This window comes from Leopardus geoffroyi, chromosome C1 (assembly GCF_018350155.1).
Source record: "Leopardus geoffroyi isolate Oge1 chromosome C1, O.geoffroyi_Oge1_pat1.0, whole genome shotgun sequence".
Taxonomy (NCBI): domain Eukaryota; kingdom Metazoa; phylum Chordata; class Mammalia; order Carnivora; family Felidae; genus Leopardus; species Leopardus geoffroyi.
In genome coordinates this window covers 59077200-59097670 of record NC_059328.1, presented here as the reverse complement: position 1 = coordinate 59097670, position 20471 = coordinate 59077200, and the positions used below count along the sequence as shown (strand labels likewise).

Sequence of the window (20471 nt, the reverse complement as noted above, 5' to 3'; positions counted from 1 at the left end):
GCTTTTAAAAAGAACATGAGAATAGAAGAAAGAAAAGGGTAAACAACCAACAATTTCCTTTGTGAGACCATGGAGTACTGACCCCCTACCTAGCCAAGTAATTATGAAAAGCACTGTCATTTCGATCACTAGGAGCTATTATTGCATCATTTATTTGTGTCTTTGGACAAAACTGTTTTAATTAGCAGTCATCGTTTGAACAAATTGCTTTGTTATTCTATGAGAATTTGCTAGAACATCTCAGGCATAAATGCATACCATGTATAAATATATATCAGATTTTCTTCTCTGTATTTATACTTCAGGCCTTCAAACAGCTACCACTGCAGCATATATGATGCTTTGTGTATGTGTGTGTGTGGACTGTACATTCTCAAGTAAATTAGGCTAATAAGTTACATTCATGGTTAATTATTTTTATTTTTGGTGAAAGAAAACAGAAACGTAGTGCATATTTGTTGTATATCAGTGGTGAAATTGTATAATAGGACTTTTGCAACATGGTTTCTTATGTATTCGTATGATTAAAAATGAGAATGATTCAGGAAGGGAAGGTCTCCAAAAGTTTCTAAAGATGAAATATTACTGGGCAGACCATCGCTGAGGTGAGTGAATAATGCCTGCATAGAAAAAAAGAAAATCCATAATTTATTATGAATATAAACAGAAATATTAAAGACATTAGAGAACCAAACACAATGTTTTAAAAAGTGAATGTACGACCTATGCTCTATGGGAAGAAATCAACTTAATTATGGCTTGTTACAATAGTTCCTCTTTTTGAATGAAGTCCAGCTCTAATTAAAATCTTCTCATTGGATCAGATGGAGTTGCAGATGAGATTAGTCGAAACTGTCTATTGTTCTTATTCATTTTAATGTACTGCATTTCAACAGTCAGGAGATATACAAAAGAAATGCATTTCACTAGCTCTTCAAAGGGGTCTGTTATGATTCTAAATTTAATTAAATTAGATTAGTTGCACATCATTTATATTACTAAAAATCGCCAGCAATTTCTAAGAGATTCCTTCCCCCTCCTGTCCCACCATTGCCCTCATCCATCACACCCAAATTCAAAATGACAATAGCTTTGTTGAACCTTTGTTACTCCTTTTAGTAAACAACAGAATGTTTTTAATAAAATAGTCTTACTTTCCTTTCAGCTGTCCAGCAAATATAAATAGGACTCAATCAACAAATCACTTAATATCCGTGGTAACAGAGTAGAGAATTCACCAGTTTAAAAATGTCTTTGCAGTTATGAATTGCAGTGATGAATAATCCTTCATTTCTCTATAGCTTCTGGGTTTTAAAAAAAATGCACACATTATACTTTGTACATTTCTCTGACTTGCTTCCTATGAATACAGTTGGACAAAATAGATCTAGAAATAATACATTGTACATATATTTCTGTGACTAATGTTTATCCAGCTGCTTCAAAGGCTATTTAAATATTATCTTTCAGCCATAGGACAACACTATCTGAGGGACCCAATGTGCATCTCTGTGCACATGTTGGCTGAAAAATGCAACATCAGTATTGTTTTTAAGCTGCTAAATTACGGAGCATCTTGTTATGTGGTACTAGGGAACTAAATTCTGATTGTAGTACTTGGTACAATTGAGAGTGGACTTTGAGAAGAATTTTAGTAAATATGTAAAGTGTCTGAAGAATAATTTGTGGAGGTGTGATGACTTTTCTCCCAGTCCATGGTTTGTCTTCTCATTCTCTTAAGAATGTCTTTTGCAAAGCACAATTCCAGATTATCAATTATTTCATGATTTCGGTGTTGTGCTAAAAAGTCATCACCATGCCCAAGGTTATCTAGATTTTCTCTTCCACTATCTTCTAGGAGTTCTTTAGTTTTATATTTCACATTCAGGTCTATGATCAATTTTGAGTTAATTTTCGTGAAAGGTGTCTGAATTCATTTTCTGTATGTGATGTTGAGTTATTCCAGCACCATTTGTTGAAGAGAATATCTGGTCTCCAATTTGCTGTCGTGTTCCTTTGTCAAAAGCCAGTTGACTATATTTATGTCGGTCAATTGCTTGGCTCTCTATTCTGTTCCATCGATACCTTGTCTATTCTTTCACAAATACCATACTGTCTTTATTAATATAGTTTTATGGTAAATCTTTGTGATAGTGTGATTTATAATAAGAAGTGTATATTTGGTTCTCATCCCCATTCCTGACCCAGAGCTTCTAAAATCTTTAGCATTTCCTAAGTGATAACAGCAGTAAGATAGGGAGAACCTGGGTGGCTCAGTAGGTTAAGTGTCTGATTTTAGCCCAGGTCATGATTTCATGGTTCATGGGTTGGATCCCCACGTTGGGCTCTCTGCTGACAGCTTAGATCCTGGAATCTGCTTTGGATTCTGTGTCTCCCTCTCTCTGCCCCTCTCGCACTCATGCTCTGTTTCTCTCAAAAATAAATAAACATTAAAAAAATTTTTTTTAATGAGCAGTAAGGTGAAAGGAATGTTATTCGTAAGAAGTCTCTTTCAACCATACCTGAGTTTACGTTAATGAGATGACTTTTGGAAAGCCCATAAGGATAAGGAGCCGGTTCCCAAGGAACAATACCTGTGATTAGAAGGTTGGGACTTCCAGCCCCAACTCCCAGCTTAGAAAGTGGGAGAGAAGAGGCTGGAGATTGAATTAATCACCAATGGCCAGTGATTTACAGGAACATCTCATTTTATTGGGCTTTGTTTTATCTCATTGTACAGATACTGCATTTTCCATAAATTAAAGATTTGTGGCAAGTCTATCAGCATCCTCTTTGCAACATTATTTGCTCATCATGTCTCTGCGTTACATTTTGGTAATTCTCACAATAGTCCAATTTTTTTCGTTAACATTATATTTGTTATGGTGATTTATGATCAGTGATTATGACTTGCTGAAAGCCCTGGTGATGGTTAACATTTTGTTAGCAAGAAACAATTTTTAAATTATGTACATCTTTAAGACATAAGGCTGCTGCACACTTGATAGACTACAGTATAGTGTAGGAATAACTTTTGTATGTACTGGGAAACCAAAAAATTCATTTGACTCACTTTATTGAAGTATTCGCTTTACTTAGTGGTCTGTAACCAAACCCTCAATGTCTCTGAGGTATGCTTGAAAGCAGTGAGGCCTATGTATAAAGCCTCTATAAAAATCCCTGAACTACAGGGTTCAGAGAGCTTCCAAGTTCATGAACATGTGGAGGTACTGAAAGGATAGCATGCCTGACGAGGGCATGGAAGCTTCATGCCCCTGCCCACATCCTGCCCTGTGCATCTTTTCTAGCCACTGTTCCTGAGTTGTATCCTTTTGCAATAAACCAATAATTAGTAAGTAAGCTGTTTCCTGAGTTCCATGAGCCATTCTAGCATATTATCAAACCTGAAAAGGGGGTCATGGGAACCTCCAATTTATAGCTGGTCAATCAGAAGCACAGGTGATAACCTGGACTTGTGATGGGCATCTGAAGTTGAGGGAGGGGGCTATCTTATGGGACTGAGCACTTAAACAGTGGGATATGATGCTTATTCCAGGTGGACAATGTTAGATTTGAATTGAATTGTAGGACATTCAGTTTGTGTCAGCAAAGAATTGAGATGCCCACACATGTGGTATCAGAAGTGCTGATGAGTCGTGAATAGGGAGAAACAGTTTTTCCTTACAGTCGTAGAGTTGGATAGTGTCAGTTCTCCAATTTTGCTCTTCCCCTTAAATATTGTGTTGGCTATCTGGATCTTTTGCCTCTCCATATAACATTTAAAATCTACTCGTAGATATCCATGAAATCACCTGGTGGAATTTTGATTGAGATTGTGTTGAGTCTCTAGATCAAGTCAGAAAGAGCAAACATCTTTATAATATTGAGTCTTCCTATCCATGAACATCATACATTTCATTTATTTAAGTTCTTCTTTGATTTCTTTTATCATATTTTTTAGTTTTCTGTATATAGATCTTGTACATATTTTGTTAGACTTATACCTATTTCATTTTTGGTGGTGTGAATATAAATGATATTGCATTTTTAATGTTTATTTATTTATTTTGAGAGAGAGAGAGAGAGAGAGAAAGAGAGAGAGAGAATCCCAAGCAGGTTCCACGCTGTCAGCACAGAGCCCAACACTGGGCTCGAACCCACAAACCATGAGATCATGACCTGAGCCAAAATCAACAGTTAGACACTCAACCAACTGAACCATGTGGGCACCCCAATGATACTGTATTTTTAATTTCAACAAATTTCCATTTGTTCATTGTTAGTATATTGGAAAGTAATTGACCTTTGTATGTTACCTTTGTATCCTTCAATCTTGCTATAAATGCTTATTAGTTTTAGTAGTCCCCTGAATCCCAAGTTTAATAAACACAGAGAGGTATACACCTAGACATATCATATTTAAACTGCTGAAAAACAAAGACAAAGAAAATATTATATACAAGGGAGCAGCAACATAATTAAAAGCTCATTCTTCCTCAGAAACAAAGGAGACTGGAAGACAGTGGTGTAATTTAAAGTGCTGGGGAAAAAACAGTTAATCAAGAATTCTAGATCAAAACTATTCTAGGCAAAACTGTTGTTACAAATGTAACTAAAATAATGACCATTCCCATATAAACAAAACTGAGAGAATTCATTACTGACAAATTTGAAATAAACCAAAACAAAACAAAGCAAAACTAAAGAAGTCCTTCAGGCTGAAAGGAAATTTCAACAGATAACTTAAATCAAAAACAAGGAATAATGGGGTGCCTGGGTGGCTCAGTCAGTTAAGCATCTGACTCTTGGTTTCAGCTCAGGTCATGATTTCAGATCAGGTTATGATCTTGCGGTTTGTGAGTTCACCTCCCTGTGGGGCTCTGCTCTGACAGTGCGGAGGCTGCTTGGGATTCCCCCTCTCCCTCTCTCTCTGCCCTACCCCCACTCATGCTCTCTCACTCTCTCTCTAATTAAATAAACTTTTTTTTTTAAAAAAAGAAACAATAAAAAGCAGGGAAAACCTTAAGTATGTGAGTACATATAAAATAAAGGAAAGAGAAGGAGGGAGACACATGCACACACACACAGTGGGGTCGGGAGGAAAGTGAGGGGTAAGAAACAGAGAGACAGAGACTGAATTTCTCTTTGATTCTCTTAGTTTCTCAAAGAAATAAATTTTTTTTCTATTCTTTCCCTAGAATTTTAATCCTCTTAAAATGACATTAAAACTAAAAATGTTTGATTGACTATGACTGCAGTGCCTTTTGGAGACTGTCCATGGGTTTCCGCATCCTAGACTCCTAAAACTTTTCTGATTGTTGCCTCACTATTTCTTTTAATTCTACGAGCTGCCCAATATTCATCCAAGATATTCTTTTCATGTCTAGGTTAGTCCAAAATTTTGTGTTGTTGCAATTAAAGGCAATTAGATAATATTTCCTTCTTAAGAAATAACAGTAGTTAGTTTTTCACCATTTATTCATTAAGTCATTATATTTATTAAATAGCCACTGTGGTAGTTTCTGGGGTTACATTAGTTTAAAAGATAGATATGTTTCTGACCTCATAGAGCTAACAATTATCCAGATGATCAGAAATTAAACAAATCATATTTATTTTCAATTAAAAAACATGATACACTCCACCAAAGAAAAATATTATGAGAATAAAAATGGGGTATTTAACTTCATATGGATAGTCAGAGAAGACCTCCCTGATTTTTTAAAAATTGAGATGCAATACAGAATTTTCCAGAGATACAGATTATGGGATATTTAACTAGCTTGTCTTTTAATTGGTTGTATCTGTAAATCATTTTCAAATCCCAGAGACACTCCATGAAGAACCACAGCACACTTTTTTTTTCTTCATCTATTGTCTACTCATCAAATGAAAAACCTGTTTATACAAAGCTGATCTCTCTTCAATCCCTAGAGATAGGCTGGGAGCATATTTATATTATGGAAACACTTGATGTTATTGATCTGTGGGTAGTAGCCTAGTTGGAATCTCTCTTTATAAAAGTTTTCTCCTTCTATATCTTACTAATTGTCAGGGAAAAAAATGACATGACTACAGATCTTTAACATGCCATCCATTTAAAAACAAACTGCATGCCTGCAAGCCACAAAAGAAGGTCAAATGAATAGCCTCAGTGTCAAATTGCCAACATTCTCTACTACTTGAATATTTAGGCCATTATTTTTAATTGCATCTCTAGATACAAAGAGGGTCAGCATGCCATATTTTCAAAGGGATGCTTAAAACTTAAAAGGAAGTACTGTGTGAACCATGAACAATTTAACAAGCCCAAACTTCAAGCATCATATAGTTTTATATAAAACATGTAGTATTTTTAGTTGCAAATACTGTAACATTTGCAAACTATCAAAATATTACTGATTTTCATATCAGTGTAATACTTTCAGTAGGTGCAGTAGAGATGGACTCTATTGTAAATTGTTTGCAAAATGTTTATTATCTCAGAGACATATGTGATATGAAATACATCAAAGAAAGAATTATATTTATTTTGAAAGAAAATATATTTTGTAAATGTAAAGCTTTGTAGCTGCAAAAAATGGCAACTATCCAAGTATAAATATCGGTGCCTTTCACACAAAAATATTGTAGCTGTTTTGGTTTAAAATATTACCCTTTAAAAACATTAAGCAATTGTGCAAATAGATTACAGGTAGGATTTTTTAATCATAACCATGATTAAAGCAAAGCCAGTTCTTATCGAACATTGATGTAATCACCAAAACTTCTATTTAACATTATACTGAAGTCTGGGATATATAAAGATGAAAGAATAATATTTATCTTTATTTATGCTTATATGTGATATGTGATATATATTTTATAATATAAATATATTTATCATAATTCATTTGCATTTAAGAATAATAATTTACAGAAGAACTAAGACAGCCTTTATTTACAGACATGTTAGTGATATATATAGGAAGCCCAAGAGTGTCTATAGGTAAATTATTAGAATTAATGAAAAGTTCAGAAAACTCCTAGATACGAGATCAATATACATAAATCAATTGCATTTCCATAGATTATGAACAAAACTTTTAAAATATCATTTTAAAAGATATTATTCCAACAACAACAGCATTTTAAAGGTATTTAGGACTTGGGGTGCCTGGGTGGCTGAGTTGGTTAAGCTTTTGACCCTTAGTTTCAGCTCAGGTCATGATCTCATGCTTCATGAGTTCAAGCCCCACATTGGGCTCTGTGCTGACAGTGTGAAGAGTGCTTGGGATTCTGTCTCTCCCTCTCTCTCTGCCCCTCCCATGTTCTCTTTCCCTCAAAATAAATAAATACACTTAAAAAAATAAATAAAAGTATTTAGGAATAAATATGTGCATGAATTTAAAGGAGAAAATTACAAAACTATTGAAAGCATTAAAGAAAGACTAAATATTTGTAGTGCTACATCATGTTTATATACCAAATGGCTCAATATCATGAAGATGTCAAATTAATATATAAACTTAAAACAATTACAATGAAAATCCCAAAGTGATTCTAAAATTTGTATGTAATAGCAAAAGGTCAAACTAAATACTCCGAATGAAAATGAATAAGACGGTGGCTTATTTTACCATAGATATTAAGACTTATCATAAAGCCACAGTAATTACAACTGTGAGGCAGTAACACAGAAATCAACAAATAGTAATGAAACAAAATAAATATTCCAGAACAAAATATATAATGAAATTTAATGTATTACAAAATCAGTGTTGCAAATCAATAGGGGATAAAATGGAGTATTCAACACACGGGGCTGGGGTTATCCACATGGAAAAAATTAGACTTGAATTGCCACTCCATAGAATACACAAAATAAATTCTATGAGTTTAGGATCAGCAGATGAAGAAAATACAACCAAAAATGGACTTTTTACTAGATTCCACAGTGACCGAAAGCCAAGTCCCTAAATATACTTCTATTCTATGTCATCCCTAGTGGTTCTGTTTCCCTGATTGTACCAATCTTTGTAACCAGTCAACTTGGCTAAACTGAACTGTGTTTCCTGGAATTACTTTCTCTGCAGTTTAGTGGTTAAGTTTGGTCACCAGAGAAACTTGCTTGAGATTTGAGAGGAGGAAGAGAGTAGGAGCCATATTTACTCTCAGAAAGTCAAGGTAGGCCAGGCCCTACCATGGCTACTACACATTTTTGCAATTTGGTGGCTGACCTTGTTGGCATAGGCAGTAACAGAAGTCCACATATTCTTGAGCTCCAATAGGATATCTTCCTTAAGATTTTCCATATCCTGGATCAGGTGCCATTGTAGCTGTGACAACAGTGGCAGCCAGGTGCAGGATCTCCTCAGCTGCAAGTTAGTGGCTTGAAAATGGGGAGAGGCTAATGATGCCCAATGAGAAAAAAGGCAGGCTACGGCTTGTTCTGCATAGTTCCGGTTATGCTACCTCTCCAAAGTTCACATCTGTCACTCCTTCCCTACTGGGTACTCTGGGAGGATCAGTAGCAAATGCAGGATTAGTAGGATCAGTACCAAATGCAGAAAACAACAACACAAACAAGACTTTTTACCAGATTCCACAGTGACAGAAGGTCAAGTCTCTAAATAAATTCCTATTCTACATCATTCCTAGTGGTTCTTCTTTCCTGATTGTACCAATACACCACCTCAATGTGAGAGGCAAAATTCTAAAATTTTAGGGGGTGATAAGGGAGATATTTTTGTGACTTCAAAAGAGAAACTTTTAAAAAGCTAGACACAATATCATAAAAAATGACAAATTTGATAACACAATCATTTAAAAATTTTTGTTAGTCAGAAAAGATCATTTAAAAATAAAAAGGCAAGTCCCAGACTTGGGACAAAATATTTGCAACACATTTAACTGAGAAAGGATTAGTATCCAGAATATATATATATACATATATATACATATGTGTATATATATATATATACACACACACACACATATATATACATTATCCAGAATATATATATACATATATATACACTCTTATGCATCAATCCAATAAAAAATAGGAAAAGGATACAAATGAGGAATTTCCCAAAGGTTTATCTCAAATGGCCAATAAGCCTATTAAAAGATGATTTATCTCAGTGATAGGAAAACGCCAATTAAAAGTACAATAAAATACTTTTCACAACTGTTGTATTGGTAAAAACTAAGAATTCTAACAATATTGAGTGCTGGCAAAGATGTGGATAAAAGCTAACACCTGCATATTGTTGGTAAGAATACAAACCCATAAGACCATCTTGAAGAAAACTTTGGCAATAACTAATAAAGGTGAAGATGTAACTACCCTAATCCAGCAACTTTACTCCTAGATATACACCCTGAATAAACTCTTGCTTGTAAACATAAGTGGACATATATTTAAAAAAAACAAAAGTGAATTCTCAGCAGGACTATTTATAAAGGCAAAACTAAATTTTCCATTAAAAGGAGTTAGATAGATGTATTGTGATAAATTTACATAATGCTATGCAAGAGTGCAACTGAATGAACCAAAGTTACATAAATCAATACGGAGGAATCTCATGAACATACTGTGAGGTGGATAAAGCTATAGAAGAATACTTAAAGAATGATGTCATCCATATATAAATAAATCCATATAAAAAAATAATGAGCTACATGAGGAGACAAGATGGTGGAACAGCATGGAAGTTTTTTGTGTGTTTCGCGTCCATGAAATACAGCCAGACCAAGACTAAACCATCCTACACAGATAAAAAACTGACTGGAGGATTAACACAACAATCTGCACAACCTGAACCACAGAATTCAGCAGGTACACGGTGCGGAGAGGTGAATTTGGGGAGCGAGAAGCCACTGAGGGTAGGGAATGGAGACTGGTGGGGGGGAGAATATGGGAAAAGCACCCCTCCCCAAAAGCAGCTGGAGAGAAAGTGGAAAATTGGAAACAGCCGCAGGGACTAAACTAAAAAGGGAGAAAGGAGAAAGGAGAGGGTTTAAATTCCATTAAGGCTGTAAACAAGGGGAGAGAAGTCTGCAACTCCACAGCTCCATACCTGGCGGTGCTCTGGTGGGAAGGGCGAATCCCCAGGAACAGAGTGGGATCTGGGAGGTTCTTGGGCCACACGGGGGAAAAGCGGTTCCACTGCTGGAAGGACATTTGGTAGAGACTGTTGAAGCCACCTTGTCCCAGCAGACCCCAGAAAATGGCCACATTCACTGGTGCTGGAACAAGGTCGTTAAGGGTGAAGCCTGATGCCAGATGTGTGTTGTGATTTTCCATTATCCCTGAAACGCTGCTGTTACACTGTCTCGCGAACTTTTTTCTGGGGCGGGCTGGCACCTGGCCACAGTCTCAGGGCACTGGCAGCAGCAGGGTCCAGCAAGCGTTCCTGGGTGCAGCCGACATTCAGCCATTGCTCATTCGGCCGTTGCTCAGTGAGACCCTCCCGCAGAGGGGCAGAACGTGTCAAAGCCGCAGTCCTTCAGAAAGTAAGAGGCTGGGAAAAGCAGCCGCATCTGAGACAAAACTCAGGAGAGAGGTACTGTCTGGGGCCTGGTCACAGAGAGTGAAAAAGCATGGAGTGGATGAAAGCTGAAGACAGAGGATGGGTGCACGATTGCTGATCGGGAGAACAGACTGGGTAGCTGGGGGGCGCCATTTTCACCGTTCCCACACATGCACATTCGCACCTAGGAGCCCCACAAAACTCCACCCCAGTAGGCTAGCAGCACCATCTAGTGGAGAGCGGAGCCATCACACGGAGCCCTGCCCAACTGGGCCAACTTCGCTGTTCAAGAACACAAGTGTCACCACCTATGTACCATAAAACACTACCTAGACTGACATAGGGGAAAATGAAGTAATTCCAGTCCTACTTGAATCTGTTAGCAGGTTCATCTATTCATATTTCTTTCCTTCTTTTCTTTTTCTTTTTCTCTTTTACACTTCTTTTCTTTTTCTTGAATACAGAAAGAGAAAAAATTCATTTTTATTTTCAATTTTTATTAACAATATTTTTCTTTAATTTTTATTACTATATTTTTTACTTTTGTGTAAATTTTTTCAAATTCTATTTTACTTCCATCATTTTATTTTAGTCTACTTCAGTGTATTCACCTTTTGAAATTTTCAAACAATTTCCTTTTTATTTCATTATCTTTTTTCTCTTTTTTGTTTCTTTTCTTTTTCTTGAATGCAGAAAGAGAAAAACTTCATTTTTATTTGCAATTTCTACTCAAATATTTTTATTTAAAATTTTTACTATATTTTTGCTTTTATGTAAATTTTTTCAAATTCTATTTTACTTCCATCATTTTATTTTAGTTTACTACAGGGTATTCACTTTTTCAAATTTTCAAACGATTTCCTTTTTTTCTTTCTTTTTTTTCTTTTCTTTTTTCTCTTTTTCATTTCTTTTCTTTTTTCTTGAATATAGAAAAAGAAAAAGTTCATATTTATTTTTAATTTTTATTAAAAATATTTTTAATTTTTTTCTACTATATTCTTTACTTTTGTGTATATTTTTTCAAATTCCATTTTACTCTGTCATCTCATTTTAGTCTTCTTCAGTGTATTCATTTTTTCAAATTCTCAGACGACTTCCTTCCCCCCCCTTTTTTTCTCTAATCTGTCAAACCACTTCAACACCCAACCAAAACACACCTAGGATCTAGCATCATCTATTTGATTTGTGTGTGTGTGTGTGTGTTTAATTCTTAATTTTAAATTTTTTTTATTTTAACTTTTTTTAATTTCAATTTTTCTACCTCATTAATTGCTTTTCTCCCTTCAAAATGACAAAACAAAGGAATTCACCCCAAAAGAAAGAGCACAAAGAAACGACAGCCAGGGATTTAATCAACACAGATACAAGCAAGATGTCTGAACCAGAATTTAGAATCACAATAATAAGAATACTAGCTGGAGTCGAAAATAGATTAGAATCCCTTTCTGCAGAGATAAAAGAAGTAAAAAGTAGCTTTAAATTTAAATTTAAATGAAATTTAAAATGTTATAACTCAGCTGCAATCACGGATGGATGCAGTGGCAGCAAGGATGGATGAGGCAGAACAGAGAATAAGTGATAGAGAGGACAAACTTATAGAGAATAATGAAGCAGAATAAAAGAGGGAGATTAAGGCAAAAGAGCACGATTTAAGAACTAGAGAAATCAGTGACTCATTAAAAGAACAACATCAGAATCACAGGGGTCCCAAAGGAGGAAGAGAGAGAAATAGGGGTAGAAGGGTTATGTGAGCAAATCATAGCAGAAAACTTTCCTAACCTGGGGAAAGACACAGACATCAAAATCCAGGAAGCACAGAGGACCCCCATTAGATTCAATAAAAACCGACCATCAACAACATATATCATAGTCAAATTCACAAAATACTCAGGCAAGGAGAGAATCATGAAAGCAGCAAAGGGAAAAAAGTACATAACCTACAAGGGAAGACAGATCAGGTTTGCAACAGACCTATCCACAGAAACTTGGCAGGTCAGAAAGGAGTGGCAGGATATATTCAGTGTGCTGAATCAGAAAAATATGCAGCCAATAATTCTTTATCCAGCACACTGTCATTCAAAATGAAAGGAGAGATAAAAAGTTTCCCAGACAAACACAAATTAAAGGAGTCTGTGACCACTAAACCAGCCCTGCAAGAAATCTTAAGGGGAACTTTCTGAGGGGAGAAAAGATGAAAAAAAATACATATATATATATATATATATATATATATATATATATATATACCAAAAGCAACAAAGATTAGAAAGGACCAGAGAACACCACCAGAAACGCCAACTCTACAAGCATCATAATGGCAATAAATTCATATCTTTTAGTACTCACTCTAAACGTCAATGGACTCAATGCTCCAATCAAAAGACATAGGGAAACAGAATGGATAAGAAAACAAGATCCATCTATCTGCTGTTTACAAGAGACCCACTTTAGACCTAAAGACACCTTGAGATTGAAAATAAGGGTATGGAGAACCATCTATTTTGCTAATGGTCAAGAAAAGAAAGCCTGAGTAGCCATACTTATATCAGACAATTTAGACTTTAAAATAAAGACTGTGTCAAGAGATGCAGAAGGGCATTATATCATAATCAAGGGGTCTATGCACCAAGAAGAACTAACAATTGTAAATATTTATGTGCCAAATGTGGAAGCACAAAATATATAAATCAATTAATCACAAACATAAACTCATCGATAGTAATGCCATAATAGTAGGAGACTTCAACACCCCACTCACAGCAATGGACAGATCACCTAATCAAATCATCAACAAGGAAACAATGGCTTTGAATGACACACTGAGCCAGATGGACTTAACAGATATATTCAGAACATTTCATCCTAAAGCAGCAGAATATATGTTTTTCTCCAGTGCACATGGAACATTCTCCAGAACAGACCATATACTGGGACACAAATCAGCCCTAAGTAAGTACAAAAAGATTGAGACCATACTGTGCATATTTTCAGACCACAACATTATGAAACTCGAAATCAACCACAAGAAAAAATTTGGAAAGGTAACAAATACTTGGAGACTGCAGAACATCCTACTAAAGAATGAATGGGCTAACGAAGCAGTTAAAAAGGAAATTAAAAAGTATATGGAAGTCAATGAAAATTATAACACCACAACCCAAAACCTCTGGGACACAGCAAAGGTGGTCCTAAGAGGAAAGTATATAGCAATCCAGGCCTTCCTAAAGAAGGAAGAAAGATCTCAGATACACAACCTAACCTTATGCCTTAAGGAGCTGGAAAAAAAACAGCAAATAAAATCCCAAACCAGCAGAAGACAGGAAATAATAAAGATTAGAGCAGAAATTAATGCTATCGAAACCAAAAACACAAAAAAACAAAACAAAAAAACCAAAACCAAAACAGTAGAACAGAAGTTGGTTTTTTGAGAGTTAACAAAATTGATAAACCACTAGCCAGTCTGATCAAAAAGAAAAAGGAAAGGACCCAAATAAATAAAATCAAGAACAAAAGAGGAGAGATCACAACCAACACAGCAGAAATAAAAACAATGATAAGAGAACATTATGAGAAATTATATGCCAATAAAATGGGCAATCTGGAAGAGATGGACAAATTCCTAGAAATATATATACTACCAAAACTGAAACAAGAAGAAATAGAAAATTTGAACAGACCCATAACCAGTAAGGAAATCAAATTAGTAATCAAAAATCTGCCAAAAAACAAGAGTCCAGGGCCAGATGGCTTTCCACGGGAATTCTACCAAACATTTAAGGAAGAGTTAACACCTATTCTCTTGAAGCTGTTCCAAAAAATAGAAACAGAAGGAAAACTTCCAAACTCTTTCTATGAAGCCAGCATTACCTTGATTCCAAAACCAGACAGAGACCCCACTAAAAAGGAGAACTATAGATCAATTTCCATGATAAACATGGATGCAAAAATCCTCAACAAGATATTAGCCAACCGGCTCCAACAATACATTAAAAAAATTATTCACCACGACCAAGTGGGATTTATATCTGGGATGCAGGGCTGGTTCAATATCCACAAAACAATTAATGTGATTTATCACATCAATAAAAGAAAGGACAAGAACCATATGATCCTCTCAATAGATGCAGAGAAAGCATTTGACAAAATACAGCATCCTTTCTTGATAAATACCCTCAAGAAAGTAGGGATAGAGATACCTCGAGATCATAAAAGCCATATATGAACAACCCAACGCTAATGTCATACTCAATGGGGAAAAACTAAGAGCTTTCCCCCTAAGGTCAGGAACAAGACAGGAATGTCCACTCTCGCCACTGTTATTCAACATAGTATTGGAAGTCTTAGCCTCTGCATTCAGACAACACAAAGAAATAAAAGGCATTCAAATCGGCCAGGAGGAGGTCAAACTTTCACTCTTCACAGATGACATGATACTCTATATGGAAAACCCAAAAGATTCCACCAAAAAACTGCTAGAACTTATCCATGAATTAAGCACAGTTTCAGGATATAAAATCAATGCACAGAAATTGGTTGCATTCCTATGCACCAACAATGTATAGGATAGACAATGTAAGAGAAATCAAGGAATCAGTCCTATTTACAGTTGCACAAAAAACCATAAAATACCTAGGAATAAGTCTAAGCAAAGAGGTGAAACATCTCTACACTGAAAACTTAGCTTATGAAAGAAATTGAAGAAGACACAAAAAAATGGAAAAAAGATTCCATGCTCCTGGATAAGAACAACAAATATTGTTAGAATGTCGATACTACCCAAAACAATCTACATATTTAATGCAATCCCTATCGAAGTAACACCAAGATTCTTCTCAGAACTAGAAAAAATAATCCTAAAATTTTTATGGAACCAGAAAAAACCCCGAATAGCCAAAGCGATCTTGAAAAAGAAAACCAAAGCAGGAGGCATCACAATCCCAGACTTCAAGCTATACTACAAAGCTGTAATCATCAAGACATTATGGTATTGGCACAACAACAGACACTCAGATCAATGGAACAGAATAGAGAACCCAGAAATGGACCCACAAATGTATAGCCAACTAATCTTTGACAAAGCAGGAAAGAATATCCAATGGAATAAAGACAGTCTCTTCAGCAAGTGGTGCTGGGAAAACTGGACAGCGACATGCAGAAGAATGAACCTGGACCACTTTCTTACACCACACACAAAAGTAAACTCAAAATGGATGAAAGACCTAAATGTAAGACAGGAAGCTATCAAAATCCTCCAGGGGAAAGCAGGCAAAACCTCTTTGATCTTGCCCGCAACAATTTCTGACTCAACTCAACTCCCTTCTGGTGGCAAGGGAAACAAAAGCAAAAATGAACTACTGGGACCTCATCAAAATAAAAAAACTTCTACACAGTGAAGGAAACAATCAGCAAAACTAAAACGCAACTGACAGAAGGGGAGAAGATATTTGCAAACGACGTATCAGATAAAGGGTTAGTATCCAAAATCTATAAAGAACTTATCAAAGTCAACACCCAAAAAACAAATTATCCAGTGAAGAAATGGGCAAAAGACATGAATAGACACTTCTCCAAAGAAGACATTCAGATGGCCAACCAACACATGAAAAAATGCTCAACATCACTCATCATCAGGGAAATACAAATCAAAACCACAATGAGATACCACCTGACAGCTGTCAGAATGGCTAACATGAACAACTCAGGCAACAACAGATGTTGGCAAGGATGCAGAGAAAGAGGATCTCTTTTGCATTGTTGGTGGGAACGCAAGCTGGTGCAGCCACTCTGGAAACCAGTATGGAGGTTCCTCAAAAAACTAAAAATGGAACTACCCTATGACCCAGCAATTGCACTACTAGGCATTTACCCACAGGATACAGGTGTGCTGTTTCGAAGGAACACATGCACCCCCATATTTATAGCAGCACTATCAACAATAGCCAAAGCATGGAAAGAGCCCAAATGTCAATCGATGGATGAGTGGATAAAGAAAAGGTGGTACATATATACAATGGAGTATTACTCAGCAATCAAAAAGAATGAAATCTTGCCATTTGCAACTATGTGGACAGAACTGGAGGATATTCTGCTAGGTGAAATTAGTCAGAGAAAGACAAAAATCATAAGAGACAAAACAGATGAACATAAGGGAAGTGAAACAAAAATAATATAAAAACAGGGAGGGGGACAAAACAGAAGAGACTCATAAATATGGAGAACAAACTGAGGGTTATGGGAGGGGTTGTGAGAAGGGGGATGGGCTAAATGGGTAAGGGGCACTAAGCAATCTACTCCTGAAATCATTTTTGCACTATATGCTAACTAATTTGGATGTAAATTTTAAAAAATAAAAACAATAATATATTTACAATGTATTTAAGGAGATATAAGGTTAAAAAATGTAAATGCATTGGAATGATAAACACCTTATTCAGGATAGTGATCATCTTGGTGGGGGAAGAGGTAGGTCATAAAGAAGATGGAGAATCTGATCAGGAAAGACTCGACAGCAAGTTTCAAATCTGTAGGAGCACTGCAGAAGCTGAAGATAGAGTCCCTAGGCAGAAGATCCATAAAAGACTCTCACCATAAAAGACACACATCATAGGAATGGCCAACTAATAAAGCCACTGCTTCTGCCACAACCAAGGACCAGCCAAATCAAAAAGCTACACCCATGGCTGCCAGCTCCAGAACCTCACTGCCAGAAACACATGTAAAATACACTTGTGGGTATTTCCAGTACTGCATCAGGGAATACACCACAGATCTTCACTCCAGAACCATGAAGCCTTGCCACAATCTGCTCCAGCAAATGGGTAATCTGATGCCTACCTCTTTCCCCACATAATTCAATTCTAAATCAAAGTTTCACATAGATGCTTTCAGTTGGTGTAGACTAAATCCATACATCTGTTCCCCGGCTAAAAGAAAAACTACAAAATATAGGGCTTATTCTTTTCTTCTTTAGAAAAATGAGGATGATAGTGAGGAACACTTAGGAAGAGTGGGTATTGAAAATGTGTAAGCAGACTACAATAACAAATTCCATTAAAGTGAGAGGCAGGGAAATTTCAACTTTGCACCTGTATCCTACACTGTTTGCATGTTTTGTTTCTTGTGGTTTGTTTGTTTGCTTGTTTTCTTTTGTTTTTACCATGAGCATATGTTTTTGGGTTTTTTTGTTTTTGTTTTTGTTTTTGTTTAAATCATGTCATAGAAATGACAGGTTGCCTTTCAATATGTAGCTGAACATCTTCCTCATTAACGGAAAGAGAACCCAAGCAATAAAATATGTGCAGAACTTCTATGTGCAAATTCCAAAAAGTCTCCTTAAAGAAAAAAAATTGGGGGCTCTTCTTGTCTTTTTCTTCTTATTTCCTGGAATGTAAATATAATAACTGACTTGATCAGCCACTTTAAATCATAATCAACATGTTAACGATGTTAAAACAGCAAAAAAGAACCTAGATCTCTACTGAAAATGGAAGCTAAGCTTTTGTTATGTAAACACATGTACGTGAGAGAAAAATAAAGGTCTGTCTTATTTAAGCCATTTTTTGGGCTCAGATTGGGGGTGGGAGGTCAAGTCTTCATTACTTGAAGGCTAACCCTATCCTAACCAATATGGAAAGTAGTATCATTATTTTTAAATCTCCTTAAAAACTAACCTTGAGGACAACTAAATAGACAAATATCTGAAGTCTTGGGATTATGAGTCTTGCCCTTTTATAAATCCATACAGCAAAATGCCATGGGAATTTGCTTAATCTTTTGGATAACTTGATCAGAATACAAGCCTCACATCTCTCCAAATAGTGAGTGACGTTATCTTCTTTGTAACCTATCAAGTTTTTCAATACTATTCTTAAAATTCTATTCCAAAATCGAATCCATAATTTAAAAGACCCTGTCTAATGTTAACTATGGTGCACAGATCAGCTTTAACTCTTAATTTTACTTCCCTCTTAATACAGTTATAAGTTAATTTTCATAATTATAGTTTAGCTCTCGTTATATTTGATTAATTAAATATTAAGTACCTAATTAATTAATTAAAAATTATTGCAAACCTTCCCTATACTAGGTACTAGGTTAGGTGCTGCAGATACAATGATGAATATGATAGTCCAGTCTATCAAAGGAGCTCAAGGTTTAATGGGGAGGAAATGGGCAGAGAAACCTTTACCATTCATTGTAATAAGTACTACAACACACTATTATTAATGGCACTAAAGTCCTAATTGGAAGATTATATCCTAGTAAAAGCTGATTAACCTGTAGTCCTCTCATTCTGACTTCTAGCTCCTTTAAAAAATTCTTGTAGTTATGCCTATCTCACCATATTATAACTATATAGTCTGGTATCGTTTTTGATGAGAAATTTATAGTCAGTATTTTAAAAATATCAAACTTATGAGTTCCATTTATACCTTTGAAGGACAGCAACTTTTCCCTAAATTTTTAATCACCTGAAAACTTTTCCCTAATACTCAGGTAAAATAATGTAAAAGCATACATTGGTAAGTTTCAAACATTACCCATTTTCTACTCATTGACTGCATTTAAAGCATGTTCTCTAGATTGGCTAAAACTAATTGCCTTCTCTTTACAATCGCCTCATCAATAGTGAACTCACATTTTACAAGAATGCTTTCTAAGCCATTAATCTTTAGTTTGTGAGTAAAAATATGATATGAGGTAGGATCAAATCTTCCTGAAAACTAGATATTTTACATGTATTGTTTCTTCTTTATTTACAATAATTATCACTTCAAAATAACTCTGCATCTGAAAATTAATGGTCTGAGTATTAGGTTATAGTATGGGGGGTGAAGGTATCTTATTTTTTTAAGTAATCTCTACACCCAACATGGGGCTCGAACTCGTGACCCCAAGATCAAGAGTCACATGCTCTACTGACTGAGGCACCCAGGTGCCCCAAGCTTAACCAACTGGTTTAATGCAGTACACAGTTAATGATCACATAACAATGGGAATTCATTATGAGAATTAGCACAGTATTGAGGAAGCCGAGGCATTTCAGTAAGACTTAGTGTGTAAGCACAGTCATGCTTGACCATAAGCACAGCCATATATCTCTTATTCAATAAGCCAGTAAGCTGCATTATATTTTTAAAGGCCAGATACTTGGGGGCAAAACAAATGGCTAGCATGAAAGGTCTAAGCCAGCAGATAAAATCACATAATGAAAAAAGTTTAAGGAAAGAAGTGGAACGTGAATTGTGTGGCTATCAATAAAAGCATAATATTGACATACTACTTCTTTGGGAGGCAGTGGGGAGATTTCAGGAGGAGTGGTAGGTTGAGACAGCCTGGATCTCATGAGACACAAAGCAGCTGCATGCTAAATGCATCAGAGTTGATGAAGTATACCCTCTGGTAACCTAACAAACAATGAATTACAATCATCTAACAGAGGCTAAAAATAAGGAATCAACCCAAGGTCCCCTTCTTTCCCATTGAGCCTAATGCTGGCAGCATTCTGCAAAAAGAAAGAACTACACTGTTTAACTTTAAATTCTCAAAAATATTCTATCACAATAGGTCTTACATATTTGTATGACTTTAAATATCATTAAAACAAATATATATAATTGATATATATGTGTGTGTGTGTGTGTATATATATACATTGTGTGTGTGTGTGTGTGTGTGTGTGTGTGTGTGTATGTTTAAAACAGTCACCAGATGTGTTAAGAGTTTAAACACCAAGCAGTGTCATCCAACAAAAAATATATAAAATACTGTCAGTAATTCTCTTTCTGCTAAATACACTCAGAAGATTTTGGATGGGGCATTTCTGTTTCTAGTCAACAGAGCTTAGAAAACTAACATGAACATTTAGTACATATATTATTTAAGTAGTTGGGTCTACTTACAACATGCATTCATTCATCATGCATCCATTGAGTTAATGTGTCACATACTACG

General features: G+C 35.6%; 1 long non-coding RNA gene across 1 annotated transcript; it reads right to left on the bottom strand.

Moving 5' to 3' along the window:
- Nucleotides 1-395: 395 nt before the first annotated feature.
- Nucleotides 396-10117, bottom strand: LOC123598065. The gene is made up of 3 exons (XR_006712378.1): nucleotides 10065-10117; nucleotides 8220-8497; nucleotides 396-620 (listed from the first exon to the last, which is right to left on the bottom strand). It is a non-coding gene; the product is annotated as an uncharacterized LOC123598065 (long non-coding RNA).
- Nucleotides 10118-20471: the final 10354 nt, after the last annotated feature.